The sequence below is a fragment of the Ascidiella aspersa genome, chromosome 1 (genome assembly GCF_963924565.1).
Source record: "Ascidiella aspersa chromosome 1, kaAscAspe10.2, whole genome shotgun sequence".
Lineage (NCBI taxonomy): Eukaryota > Metazoa > Chordata > Ascidiacea > Phlebobranchia > Ascidiidae > Ascidiella > Ascidiella aspersa.
In genome coordinates, this window is record NC_139447.1 from 38484245 (window position 1) to 38497062 (window position 12818).

Genomic DNA, 12818 nt, shown 5'->3' on the forward strand with positions numbered 1-12818 from the left:
AAATTGGATATTTACAAATAATTTGACAAACACTAACTCCAGTGCTTCTCAAACTGGGTGCTTCCAAGAGATTTTTATAATTACGTTAAAATCAGTGTCGAAATTTTGGATTATTTCACATTAAACCATCATATATTTATGTTTAGAATGCCAAATGCATTGCGAAATCAGCGCTTCATCCTTTTCTGATTCTTGGCTGGGCGTTTTGGATCAAATAAAACTACCATAACTGTCTTAAAGTCAGTAAGGATTTAATTGAAAAAAAAGTTACATATGAATAGATTTTTTACACCTTTCTACAACCCATAATAATCATTAGGTCATAAAATAGAGTGTTTAATATATTTAGAAGCATTAACTCCTATGTATTTTTATAACTGTTTTAGCTTTGTAGTCAGTACAGTTATTTTAAAACACTACTTACTCATGATATTAACAGGATTGTAAGTTTTTTCAGTATTTATGATATCTCCCCCGGCCTGCTGGGCAGAGTCTGCATAAAACATTCAACTTACTGAGAAGTATTGTCAGTTGGGTGAGTAGCAACACTTTATTTCATGGTTTCAACAGGTTTCTTTTATTGAATTCCAGAGTGTAAATTTATTTTTTTTAAACTTGAAACTACAACTACTAAACATTTTTAGAAAAAAGCACATTGCATTCTTTTCTGGTGGGTGTTGATGATCTGCCTAACATATAGATGCATGTCGCTCAAACTACATTCCAGCACTTTAACTTATTTCCAATATACCTTGGTGCAGTTAGTGACGAACAAAAAATACATTTAAGCTATGAAATCCTGTCACCAAGGATTTTGGAAGGGGGAATATTTCAAATTATCTGACAGAAGTTCTATGTATTGACCTAAGCCATGTGTAAAAAAAGCTGTATGTCAGGTTTTTTTAATGACCATGTATCATTGCTGTGCATTGTTTTCAATTGTGTTTTTTCTGGAAGTTTAAATTTAAATCTTCAAAATGTGCTAGAGAAAAACTAAAGGTATATTCAGAATCACCGTGAAAAATAAAATGAAAATTTTTTTATTTTTATAAAAAATAATATACCAGCTAACCAGCAACAACAATTACCTCCTGCTTGCATTGTGACTTGCCCGGGATTGGAATGCACATTTTGATGCGGTGGGTCTGCTAAACAACAACATGATCACAGTTAAGTTTTTTATGTGAGTGCATATGTGAGTGCAGAGTCCAACGCCAGCAAAACAAACTGACTCGCTGAGTGTAACGTCTGACACCACAGCAAAGAAAATGGTTTACACCACTGCTTTCCAACCTTTTTCAGTTTGTGACCCACTTTTAATGCAAGTTTATTGTGGGGGATAAGATAAACAGTTTACTGCACTCTGTCTTTTAAGTAGTTGTACCTATATCAACTGCATATATCTGCTAAATTAGTTAATCTTAAAGATTTTCCAGAAAATGATTAAACCAACCTTCTTGTTCCATTCTTTCCACCTCACAAAAATCAAAAGACTGACGTCGATCTTGGTGGTGAGGATGTCGATAAATTTTGACATAGTATTTTGCCTGGAAAGCAATAAGTATTCTATGTTCCAAACAAAACTTTGTGGCTATGGCAAATCAACTGATCAACTTTCAATATTTACTTGTTTCAAATGGTCATAACATATTATCATTTTTTGCTTGGATTTTGCAAAAAATTAAACTAATAAGGCCAGTGACAAATAGTATAGAGCAGTGGTTTTCAACCTAAGTCAGCAGTTCTCGAGGGGCTCGCGAAACGGTTTACAAGGGACTGCCAAAAAAAAGCTAAGTTAATAATGCTTTTACTTGATGCTAAAAATAAAATGGAAAATGTTTTTTTATATCAACAATATAAAAGGTTGTACCTCTGTGGAATTGAAAACCATAAAAGAAAAAAGAACGACAAAGCCACTCTTTTCCGGCACTATGCTGTTGAACACATGTCTAAACCAGGTGCCAATGAATCAACTGGATATTAGCACAGCTAAATGAATAAAAGTAACCTATGCCACTTTAAACATACAAAAAAGTAAAGTGTTTATGACATTGTTAAAAATTATAACATGTCAGCATTCCATGCCGGAATGGTAAAAATGTGCTGATCTATAGTTCAAAAGACAGCATCAAACATTACATAACGGACCAGTTGAATAGTAAGTTATTCGCGCGAATTGTGAAAATTTTTCGTAATTACGTAGTTAAAATAGTCAAAAAGTATGTGAAATGAACTCGTGTCTAGTTTGTCAAATAGGCGGCCGGCCGGATCCGGCCCCAGGGCTGTAGATTGCCGACCCCTGCTCTATATCAACCATGAACAGTGTGCACATATAGCAGTAAGAAAGAGATGGCCGAAACGGCCAGTCTCCCATTAAGCTATGAGTTGAAAAGCGAGTGCCAAAGATAATAAAGAAAGGAGAATAATTGTGACTTGGCTATTGGACGCAATATAACTTAAGTCCATCCTTCAGTTACAGTCAAAGACTTGTCTGTATTTAGTAAGTTTTATTCGACAAAATATAAACCATTAAATTATACAAAGTGCTATTTTTGTGTGCTAATATATGTTATGTTTGTAGTGTGTTTCAGTCAATTTTCTTGAAATAAGTTCAGCTGATTTTGTTTATCATTTCAACTGGACCGTGTTATGATTTTAACTGGAATCACCTAAAACGTTGCCAGTGGACTGCTAGTTAAATTTTAGAAAAGGTTAACAACCACTGGTATAGACAGAAATTCATTAAGCCTCCTACTCCCTGAACAAAAAACTTATGGTTTTACTATTTTATAAATATTTTGATTTGCAACAGAAATATAGTAAAGTTGCATCAGCATCTAAACTCACTGAGGTTCCGGGTTTTTCCGATTCTTCCTCGTCTTGTGATTGGTCGCTTTCATCGCTGTTATTCTTGACCCTTCCTGCGTCAATTAACTAAAGCTTTAGGATAAAATACCGTAATACATTACTCCTTGGTGAAGATTATTGGCACAACTTTGAAAGATGCAAATTAATGTGTTTGATAACATTCCTAGGGAATTTTGTGAGAAATTCATTTGACCCGCCTAGTTAAGGCAAAATAGATTGTACTTGTTGGGAATTTAATTATTAACAACTTACCCTTTTCTTTTTGGTTGCTTTCCTTTGCTCTGGCAGCTTTTGCTAGTTTCTTGGAACTTGTTCTTGGGCGATTGCTTGGTGGGGAACCCCCCTTTTTCTTGCTCCTTGCATCCGGATGTTGACTGGTGGAGGGATTATCATCGGAGCCACAAGACGAAATATCTTCATCAGAGCTTGATCCTATTCATTAGTACAAGAGTTTACACACAACACTGATTTTAACAACTTAAGCAATAAATTTAAACTAATGAAAATGTGTTTAAAAACTTTGGAGCATTATGCTTGGAAGCTGCAGTTAGACCAAGAATGAATAAAGACATATAGAAGTAGCTAGCATTTCACAAAAACGTGTCACTAAATATAAACACCAATAAATTTTTCTTTATTTGCTCAAAACGTTTTGTTATACATTTATATTTGTAGCTGGAAGTTTTAAATTTGGCATATTTTTCATGTTATTCAATAAACTCCCACAAAGTAACATTTTTATATTAATCAAATAGGGATGGTTCGGGCTAACAAAATCAAAGAATATCAAAGCCCATACAGAGGTAGGTATCATTTTTTGAACATTTTGAATAAATTTTAAGATAATGGCTGTAGGTTGTAGTTAGACGAGAATAATTATCAAGGCCGCTTCGTAAAAAACATTTTTCCACATGTTTGAAAATTATTGAGTTACATTCTCTACCGGAATTAATCTTCCTTTATCTTCTAGCCTTCTTTACTCCGTCACTTTTGCCAGATTTCTGGGTTCTTGGTCGTTTTCTTTGAGTTGATTTCCGCATTTTTTTTGCTCCTTACATCCAGCTGTTTAATATAGGAGAAATTACTATCATGGTCCCTGGAGGTGGGATATTTTGAGGAGCTTGGTTCTGAATACACAAACTAAACATTTAAGCATTTGTTTCTTAACCTACGTGGTCAAAAATAATATAAAATTGGATTGTCACTTATTTCGGTTGGGTTGCAAACTGCATTAGTTCACATGGTTAAGATTGAACGAGATTGGTTCCGAGCAGATTATCTGTAAAATCTTAGAAAATTGAGACATCTTTCAAAATCTTAGAAAAAAACATAATTATTATTTAAATTCAAATTTATTTATGTTATTTGAAATATGTTTTGTTCATTAATAAAAAAGTTCAGTAAGCGCCAAAAGCTTTACGTTAAGGCTCAGTATTCAGGACACCACAAAAAAAGGTTGAAACACATCTATATCCATAACTACCTCAGGTAGCCTTTTAAAGCAGTTTAAATCAATTCTGCCCATGTTGTGGACGTCCGCAATATACTGTTTGCAAAAATGACATAGTTGCACTAATATGCTACTGTCACTGTCATCCATACAGGAAAAAAGTTAACAAATTAAAACTAGACAAGGTGTGCGTTTTCTGTATATTTTGCCAGGGGGGTATAGGGCGGTTATACTATATTATACCCAGAGGCGCCGAACTTTCAAAAATACTGTTAGTGAACCACGTTTGTGCTACTAGCATTGTACATTGCGCTAGTTTTAATATATGGTTCACAGAAGTGGAGTGCACAATAATTGCACACAAAACTTAGTTGAATTAAAGGGCCTTTTGACGCCCTGCAAGAAATTCAGGGCAACAAAAAACGCCCTGCACACCCACGTTCGGCGCCTATGATTAAACCAGGGTATATAGTATGGTTCCGCTATATTGCCTAAGGCGCAAAAATTTTGTGAGATTAAGTCATTAACAAATCCATAAGCGACAAGTTAAGGTACAACCTGGGGCCTGGGGGTGTACGTACATGTCTGCTCAAAATAATGATATTTATAATAAAATTTAATAGAAATTGTCACAGTCACAGTGCAACATACCCCATAGTATGCATATATATTACCTTTGGGATATATTTGTTGAAAACAATGACACATAAACCTAGCAAAACCATGCCAAGGTTTTAAATTTTTTTGCATTTGCGTAATTAAACAAACAAAAATATACTTTAGGCCTTAGGGGGAGAAGCATAGCCTGGTACATCCTTAATATGCCGATGCGAATGTTATACCTGTACATTTAACAGGAATGGGGAATTCAACTCAATATACAGGAAATCAATTCAATATAGAAGTACTTGCCAGTTCAAAGTAAAACTGCCAACATGTAACAATTGTATGATCAAAAGTGTGTACTTTTTAAAATAATAAACAGTCTATATGCCTTCACTGGCTTTTTCTCACTAAAGAACGTGCTTCACACTAACGTAACTTTTTTCAAAATGACACAACAAAATTAATTTCTGCCAATTGTAGTGTGTAATGTTATTACTTATTGCATATTTCTGCTTTTCAAAAATATATGTGATGCAATATAAAAAATTTTTTTTTTCAATTTTTTTTTTAACTTAAATTTTTTTTGCACCAATTTCTTCGGTTTTCTGGCTGATTCTTCGGCCGACATGGTCGCCAAGTCGCCAGCATTCTGCCATACTGGGTATATCTAATAGTTGTAAAAATTTGATGTTCCAATTCTGTTTTTTTTCTTTGTCGAAAGTGAGCCATAAAAAAATTGACTGAAACGACTAAAACATTTCAAGTTAAACAAGGCTTTTCCAACCTGGGTTCCATATGAAGGTTTGAACTAGGGTTCCTATTTTTCCCGGATTTTTTCACTCCCGGGAAACGGGATTGAAAAATGAAACTTCCCGGGAATCCAGGGATCCCGACGAAAAAATTATACATAAAATCACGTCATTTTGAGGTTGGTATTTTTTTTATTTTAGCTTCAAACATTTAATTAAGCTCATTTATGGGCGTTCTTTCACTTATGTACGTAGAAAGTTATCCAAAAAAACAAAAGAAAGAAATACTGCATACCACAACGCATATTGTTTGGATTAAGGTGCGGGTTAGCGTTTGGGTGAGGGTGGGTCAAGTATTATTATGTTTATTATTAATAATACCGCTTGACCAACCCTCACCCAAACGCTAACCCGCATTCTAACCCAAATAATTTGCGTTGTGGTAAGCGGCTTTTAAAGACCGTTTCATTTTATTAATTTATACGTTCATAACTAAAGGAGCTCCAGACCTTCTTTAATACGAGTCAGGACCCTTATTTGTGACGCATTTTTTTTGTTAGAATAAATTTAATTAGGTTTTTTCGCTGGTAAGCGCAAATAAAACAACTCAGGCAACGACATTAACATGGTTGGTACTAATTTTTTCTTTATATTAGACAAAAACGGCAATATTTTTCAAGTTTTTCTAGGTTGCCGAATACCCGGGATTATAAAAAAAATTTCCCGGGATTCGGGATTGTTAATTCGCGGGAAATCCTGGGAATTTCCCGTCGAAACATTCCCGGAGAGGAACCCTAGTTTGAACACTTATAAGTTGAAGGTTCACAATATTATTTGGGTTAGCGTTTGTGTTTGGCTGGGCCAAGTATTATTATTAAACTAATTCTTCCATAATTATTTATTGTTGCAATTTCAAATTTGACCACTCGTGTCAGTGCTGTACCTTGGCGTTGGTCAAGAATCCTACCAGTTATGAAATCAAAGCACAAAATTTGAGTTAGGATGCAAGTATTGACCCACCCGCACCCTAAACCAAATAATGTTTGTTGTGGTAGATTCTAAACCAGCGCCCGGTACCTTTCATATACCAATAAAAGAAATGTTATGCTAACCATTTAATTTAATTGTTGTTATTGTTATGAGAAAAACAGATTATAGAGCTTAAATTAACTACTAACTATTAGGCTTAACGAAACACTAACCTTTGAGTAACGAGAGTTGTGTTCATTTCAATAAGATGCATCACACATTGTTTTAGTTTTATGTATATTAAAGATCTTGTTTGTCAAACTTCTTAGCACATAGTCTTGGATCCGCACGTAACTTGAAAACGATATGCTATCCAGCGACCAGCAATAACACTTGTTTTTAAAAATTGAATCCTACCACATTTTCGTCTGAGGGTTTATATTCCTAACATTATCTGGGTTAAGGTACGAGTTAGTGTATGGGCTCGGTGTGGTCAAGTAATAATATTATTATCCAATATAGTTTTGACAAATATCTGCCAATAATCCAACGCCCAAATAGGAAACCAAACGAATTGGCAAAAAGAGGAACTAAGTTGTCACGAAGAACAAAGACTAGTAAGAAAAAAGATTCTGGCAGATAACTTTACCGCCAAAATAAACATATGAACGTTATTAAAAAAATTACCACTGCATTAAGATCGGTCTATAATATCAAAGAATTTCTTTGGTCTATATTACTTTGTAAATTAAAAAAAAAAAATTAAAAAACATTACTACCGTTCTCAATAAATTTCGTTCTACAATTAAATCACCCGATCCGTTAGAAATCAGTGCATTTCTAAGCAAAAAGGTCTACGACAATCAGGGCATCCAATGGCAGAAAAGTCTAGACTTTTAGACCTTGAGGTCCTGGCAATGCACTGATTTGGACCTTTAGGTAAACTCCCGGCGTAGATTAATTAAAAATATTCATTAAAAGTTCAGAAAAGATAACAAAAAGTATGAGATAGGATTAATAACACTTGACCCACCTAAACCCTAACGCTAACCCGAATCCTAACCCAAATAATGTGCGTTATTTTAATAATTCTTTAAATGCTGGGGAAAAAAGCCCAAACTCGGATGGGCATAAGATGGTTTCTCGTCAATTGTATTTAAGATTATTACGTCACAAATTGAGGTATTGGGGCCTGAAGCGTTATAATTATTAAATTATCGCACATTATTTGGGTTAGGGCGCTGGTTAGCGTTTGGGTTTGGTTGGGTCAAGTATTGTTAAACTTAATCTTCTTATGCACATTTGTTAATGCAAATTAGTGCATTGTCCAAGACCTAAAAGTCGGACTTTTTGATCCTTTGAATGCACTGATTGTCGTAGACCTTTTTGCTTAGAACTGCACTGATTTCTGACGGATGGGGAACGCTCACAAACCAAATCTGCATAGGGCTCACAATCAGTGCATTGTCCAAGACCTCAAGGTCTAAAAGTCTAGACTTTTCTGCCTTAGGATGCGCTGATTGTCATAGACCTTTTTGCTTAGATATGCACTGATTTCTGACGGATCGGGTGATTAAATGCTCAAATTTTTTGACATCTAAATTGATTTTCGGGCGCTGGTCTAGAATCCTACCACAGTTCTAAAATCAACGCACAAAATTTGAGTTAGGGTGCGGGTTAGCGTTCGGGTGTGGGTGGGTCAAGTATTATTATATTCTTTGTTTAATAATAATACTTGACCCACCTTAACCCAAACGCTAACCCGCACCCTAATCCAAATGGTGTTTCGTTGTGGTAGGATTCTAGACCAGCGCCGATTTTCGCTCTAGCCTACATGTTTGATTCGTTATAAGGACTTTTGGATAAATTTATAATTTTAAAAACTTAAATTTTTTAGTTCTTTGACAAACTATGCCTTACAAAAGCAGCGTGTGAAGTTTCGTTTGTATCTACTCTGTATTAAGCATAATAGGGACGAAAATTATCGCAAAGCCTTCTTCGAAAGGTTTATTTCTGCACTAACCAAAAAATATTGTTTAACCTGGAATAAAGTTCATTTCTTAATTTTTTTTTTAATTTATGGCGAAAATTAGTATAAATATTTTTTGTGTTTGTTTCGCGTGTGTACTCGAAAAGTCTGTTTGAAAACGTCCTGGCATATTTTCCTATCCCGCATGCTTCGTGCATAGTGCCTACCCACTGAATAGTTAATCCCCAAGACTTTTCCTGTGATACTAGTTGACTCGAAACGATATGCCAGACGTGTTTTTGCTGCACTGTAAGTTGTTTTATTTAAATCGGAGGAATGCTGTATTAGTTGAATGCAAATATATAAGCAACCGAACAATATGTATTTTAACGTGAAATGGCGGTTTGTTTGGTTTCGTTTCAGTGGAATTAGGTAATAGGGTGTCAGGTCATCTCCCCCTGCTGAAATATTGAATTTTCTTTTGGACAAAAAAATAAAACTCTAGTTTAAAAATAGTATTGTTGCCTGCTGCATCCTTTTTGTACATTAAGCTTCATATTAGGGTATCAACAGCCTGGATCAAGTAACTGCACCATGGAATCCACATCGGTGTATATTGAGATTAAAGCAAGTCGGTTAATTATGAGTTCTCATTAATGTCTTTTGCCTCGGTGAACTAACCTTACTCTTTCAACGTACAGACTGCATTCGTAAAGAAATTGTTCATCTGGCTGCTTCGTATTTCTGATACGTTTCCACACTGATTCGTTGGCATGAGAAGCCAGCAAGCAAAGCAGCGAGGTACAACCGTTCCGTTTATTCACTAGACATGACTGGGCTATATTCATATAACGCTATCGCTTATACAAGTTGAGAAGCAAATAAGAGTGTTCGTGTGTTAGAAACAGAGACAATGAACAATTTCTTTACGATTGCAGTCTCTACCTTGAAGTAGTAAGGTTAATTCACGAGGCAAAACACTTAATGATTCTCATAATTAACCCACTTGCTTCAAGGTCAGCCAATGGTTTATCGAAATGTATTATTCGGCACAATTTAAACAACACTTATTTCAAACATTTTATTAGCTCAACGTTTTAAGGGACATCAAACCATCTAGAATAGCAATTTAACTGTAAAATATAAAATACATAGACTAAAACATTGTATTTGTAGTAGATAAAAATAACATTTATGGACGATCTAAAACTGGAATCGTTTTAATACGGTTTGATAAACATTAATTATTAGATGGCAGAAAACTGTTTAGCAGAATCCAGATAAAAATCAAAAGTTAAATGTTAAACATCAAATAAGAACAAGCAAAGCCGCACTAAGAGGATTAAAGGCATCAGGTGGAACTACACAAAGACAATTGTCTTAAACTATTAACAAGCTTTCACGCAACCGTGCTTCATCAGGTCAAAGTAGAAATGAAATCAATTCAAATGCACGAAGTAGAAGCACAAGCGCGAGTAAAAGGCGATAAGAACAATGAAGTCCAATTTATCCCTATTTAAAATTAGACAAACACGGTCATTTACCAAGAGAAATAAATCACTGTAGATGTCTAACACACGATTCGCAAACAAATTTATTGGTTTTAAATTGTGGAAATTATCGAAAATATAAGACCTCAATAGTGTCGGACATTTGTACAAACAAGCATTATTTCAAAGGTCGTTTCGCTTTTTGTTTTTACTTCATTGCAGTTTAGGCGGTCATTAAAGTTACAAAAATATCACGAAAACAACAAAAAATAAAGTTTTCAGCTTGATTTTTTTTCGTGTGATGTCTTGCAATGTAACATTTAGTAAATTTCTTGAATATGAAACCTTAAATATTTATTCTTTGCTTCAGTTCAGTGTCAATGCCATTGTTGTTAAAATAGAAGATCTGAAAGCAAAAGCGTATTTAATAAAAAGCCCATAAAGCCCATGCTAACATAACATATACACACGCACACACACATATCATTATTATTGATTAATAAACTATAACTACTCTATTCCAATATGCAGTGCTGGACAATAGAGTCCATACATTGCCTATTGAATACAACATAGGAACGAAATTGCTGGTTTCAGTCATGTATTGTAAATTTGGCAAACTAGAAACCTACTACTGTCTCCACAAGATAGGAGGCGTTTGCCGTCTATGAGAATGCAATTAGCACTACTGAGCCAGACTTACAATATGTTTTGGAGTATAATGTGCATAAAGCTGTAGAAAGTAAAATCTGACTAACAGATTTCACAACTAACGTCATGTTCTTTGTACCCCAAGAACAGTGTTCACGGCTGTATAGTGTACTGGGCACACAAGCTTGAAACAAAATGCAAAATGCACCAACTTAACCAGATATACCTTGTGAACATTCCAGTGACAATGTAGTGTTTCCAGGAGTTGCACAAGTAGCTATTGTTGATCCACTCTGACCGTTACAACATCCTACGTTTACGTCTGAGCCCTCGGTTACTGTTGTAACATTTGTGTTGGTTCCATGCACACAGTAATCAGCCGATGGCTGGCTACACACGGCTGTACAAAGTAGCGTTAAATGTCGTGTTGAACAGACTTAACATTATCTTGTAGCTACCTTTACACCCGTTAGTGACCATCCAGCTCCTTGTATCACCAGCAGCGTTACAAACAGCACTTGCACTTCCAATGTAACCAGAAGTACAGGTGAGATCTTTAGAGCTTCCCACAATTATCAAGTCAGATGCGGATGGAGATACGTAAGAAGGACTTGATGGTATCGTGGTCGTATCGCAAACTTTCGGCGGAACTGGATTAAAATCTACAAAATTTTTACCATTATTGATTGAACACGTTCAAATAAAGTAAATAGTACATAACCGGGTTGATTTGGGGTTTGTAAAAGCTCGCAATTTAAAGCAAATATTATATTTAAAAACTGTTTGTGGTAATTTTGTGAAATATCAATGGCATCTAACATTTGCCTAATTAATTATTGTCTGTTGTTTTTTCTGACTGAAGTAAATTTTACTTTAGTGTTTAAAACGACCAAAAAATTCTGGGCAAATAACGTCCCTTTGTCCTCATCAAACAAAGCAATATGTCGGTGAAATTTCGTTCCCGCAGAAATGGCCGCCACAAAGGTTTATAGGTTTTAAAATTTTATAGTAAAACTTCCTGGAAAAGGTACTTGGGCTATGCTAAAGTAAATAAAACGTTTGTAAATTACGTCTAGTCTTTTTGGGTTGCTATGGTTTGCTATGGTTTGCTTTCGTTGGGAAACCATTGGCAGCAGGTTTCTGCTTGTCGATCACTGTTCCGCTATGTATATAAACAAGAAAACTCAAAGTTTAAAAACCCGAGTGAAACCAGGATCAGACATTTTGTAAAGGAAGAAATAAAGTTCGCCTATTCAAAACATTATCAACTTTTTGGCCGAGTTTAAATTTACGAGCTTATCCACATTTTTTAACATTTGGTTTCAAACTCAATATTTTAGCTTTTTTGGTTTTTATAAAAACAAGAATGACATTATCGCCCACATAAGTTGTGGGGTTATCTTTTATTATCACTATTTTTCATAAATTTATCAATGTCTAATGTATAACATTGTTAACCTTCATAAGTAATAAATATTACATTTATAAACAATAATTATAATCGAACAGTATGGCAGAATGCTGGCGACTTGGCGACTATGTCGGCCGAAGAATCAGCCAGAAAACCGAAGAAATTGGGGCAAAAAAAAAAAAATTTGTTTCTTTTTTTTCGATATTTTTTTTCCAACATCCAATTTACAAAATACCTTGTGGTTGTTTCCACACATATTTAATCACATATATTTTTGAAAAGCGGAAATATGTAATAATGAATAACATTACACACTACAATTGGCAGAAATTAATTTTGTTGGGTCATTTTGAAAAAAGTTACGGTAGTGTGAAGCACGTTGTTTAGTGAGAAAAAGCCAGTGTAAGGCATATAGACTGTTTATTATTTTAAAAAGTACACACTTTTGATCATACTATTGTTACGTGTTGGCAGTTTTACTTTGAATTGGCAAGTACTTCTATATTGAGTTGATTTCCTGTATATTGAGTTGAATTTCCCATTCCTGTTAAATGTACAGCGTACAGGTATAACATTTGCATCAGCATATTAAGGATTAGCAGGCTATGCTTCTCCACCTAATGCCTAAAGTATATTTTTGATGTTTAATTATGCA

The 12818-nt window shown here is 34.7% G+C and overlaps 1 long non-coding RNA gene across 2 annotated transcripts; it reads right to left on the reverse strand.

Moving 5' to 3' along the window:
* Positions 1-421: 421 nt before the first annotated feature.
* LOC146170403 (uncharacterized) lies at positions 422-2916 on the reverse strand. 2 transcript variants are annotated; one of them, XR_014501037.1, is made up of 4 exons: positions 2848-2916; positions 1454-1547; positions 1089-1145; positions 422-493 (listed from the first exon to the last, which is right to left on the reverse strand). It is a non-coding gene; the product is annotated as an uncharacterized LOC146170403 (long non-coding RNA). The 2 variants fall into 2 exon arrangements; XR_014501035.1 differs by having other exon boundaries at positions 1089-1148.
* Between the last annotated feature and the right edge of the window lie 9902 nt (positions 2917-12818).